This window comes from Ictidomys tridecemlineatus, chromosome 1, assembly GCF_052094955.1.
Source record: "Ictidomys tridecemlineatus isolate mIctTri1 chromosome 1, mIctTri1.hap1, whole genome shotgun sequence".
In the NCBI taxonomy this organism is placed as follows: domain Eukaryota; kingdom Metazoa; phylum Chordata; class Mammalia; order Rodentia; family Sciuridae; genus Ictidomys; species Ictidomys tridecemlineatus.
In genome coordinates, this window is record NC_135477.1 from 73,279,782 (window position 1) to 73,282,203 (window position 2,422).

General features: G+C 39.7%; 1 pseudogene; it reads right to left on the minus strand.

The window, feature by feature from the left end:
- Positions 1–241: 241 nt before the first annotated feature.
- On the minus strand, positions 242–2,044 carry LOC101967055 (cytokine receptor-like factor 3 pseudogene; annotated as a pseudogene).
- Positions 2,045–2,422: the final 378 nt, after the last annotated feature.

Genomic DNA, 2,422 nt, shown 5'->3' on the forward strand with positions numbered 1-2,422 from the left:
TAATTTATAAAATGGTTGTTACCCTGGTGTAAAATGGAATTATATTTTTATTATACTGGGCTGCCAAGGATGTATTTATTTATTATCTAAGTATAACTAGAAAAGTTATAGAATCTATCTAAGATTTTAAATTTAGGGTTAAAAATAAATAGCCTGCAGAGCAGGTTTAAAGGCACATAGGAAAAGTTATAAAATTAGTCTCTGCTGACATCCTATGGATCCTGTTCATTAAAATAACTGATTAAGTGATGTAAGTGAAAATACTGGAGTAGATGGTTCCCAGGGCCCGTTTTTCCACAGAAATAGGGGAAAACCCAGCAGACGCTGTCTGAATCGACTTCTTCAGAACTCTGAAAAATAGGCAGAAATTTACAGCAACCAAGAAAATCCTGAATCAAGGGGAGGGGGGTACTTAAGAATAGTTAAGAAAGTTCTGCCTTGGACTGTCAGTGGCCTTAAAGATGGCAACCTGAGCTCCCAATGGGGGACCCTGGCCCATGCTTCCAGAGTGATCAGAGAAGACCTTTTCTGATATAATTGTGATTTCATGCATGATCACGCCTTGCATTCTCTATCTTATCTAAAATCAAGCTGTGTGAAAAGAACAAAAGATAATACTGGCCTATTATATACATCTGCTCAGGCATTATGAAAAAATGCAAAAATAATAAAAGCTTTTTAGATTTTAAAGATGGTTGATAATGGAATAAAATCCAGATTCCTGAACCTGCAGCACACAGTCAACGCACTCATGTGGAAAACACACAAGTGAACATGCATTACAGAACTCTAGCTTCTGTCTGGTCTATTCCTATTGATTTACTCTGAAGTTTTACATGACTTAGGATGCAGATAGAGATTTAATAAAATAAAGGTACATGATATATTTCTGATCTAATAACAAACTTTAAGAAGAAGTACAGTGGAATGATACAAGGTGTTTTGTATCTTTCCAAACATTTAAAGCTAATCTGATTATTATTGGTGGTTCCTAGAGTCACAGCTTTGATGTCAAATGTGACAGTGAATCCATAGGTCACTGCAGGCAATTTACTGGTCATTTCTTTTCCATTTATAAAAACTGCACCGTTGGTGATCTGGCTGTAGAGATTCTTATCCATTCTGCTTCTCTCTGAATGTTAATGTCTGTGCACAGAAATAGGTTGGAGCGCTAGCATAGAGAACACCTGAGGATTCAGAATCATCCCAGAGTGCTGTACTTCTTCAGCTGTTCAGGCTGAATCCCTCAGAGCCAGTTGTCCACTTATGAGGCGCCTATGTGGGGGATGTTCCAAGGACTCCACTCCTGTCAACCATCTCGTCCGGTGCAGACTCTAAAATGATAATCAATATTGCGGTCTCTGTGCAATACTCTGAATTCAGTTTCAAAATGATTTGAAGCATATTTGTAGAACTGGAGCCTGTCATCTTGGGCTTAAAGTGGTCATCCACCTTACACCATCTTAGTATGATGCCTCCAGGTTTCTCTATTGGTTCTTCTGTCTGAACTGGTAGGTGAGATGCTACTGTTTCATGCTTTAAAATAATGTCTTTATGTTAGAACTGAATCATCCAACTAAGCAGATAAACAAGGCATATCAACCAGTAAAGGCACTTCTGGTAAACTGCCCAACTGAATGTGTGAAGCCTTCATGGTAAAGCTCCACTATTTCTCATTGTGCTCTTCTATACCACTAAGAATGGCAATCTCCCCTTCCTGGACCAAGTCCTCTGCAGTGTTAACTCCACGTTTCATGAGCTTCTGGCAGTCATATAGTGGTTTAATGGATTCCCGTTTAATGGTGTTCCCTACTTACAAAAGGGTCACAAATCATTTGTTCAGGAGCTTACCAGGCTTCCCTTTAAGTCATTAACTTGCCATTTGAGGACATCCCTTGTCTGTGATGCACTCTTTTTGATTTCTCTGCCTCCTGCAGCCCCTGCAGTCTGTGGTCCAGCGCAGGCTGGTAGCTCTACACGTCCTCCATGTTCTTGTGGACCTCCTGCAGCAGGAACTCTGGGTCAGCTCCATCGCTGCTCTCATCAGGCAGTGTAGCTGCTGTGGCATAGAGCCTAGAGCAGGTAGGCGGAGCAAGCAACCCTTATTTTACTTAATAATGGCCCCACAGTGTAAGAGTATTTATGTTGGCAATTTTGTTATTGTGTAATGTCATAATTGTTCCATTTTATTATTATTGGATTTGTTATTAATCTCTTACTTTGCCTAATTTATGAATTAAGCTTTGTCATAGGTATATATGTATAGGAAAACACACAACACACAACAAACAACACACACAGAGGTATACTATGAGGAGTTTGGGCATCCACTGGGGTTTTGGAACATATCCTCCCTCCATTGATAAGTAGGGACCACCATAATGGCCAAGAACTCTCCAAGTTTGACATTATATTGACACAT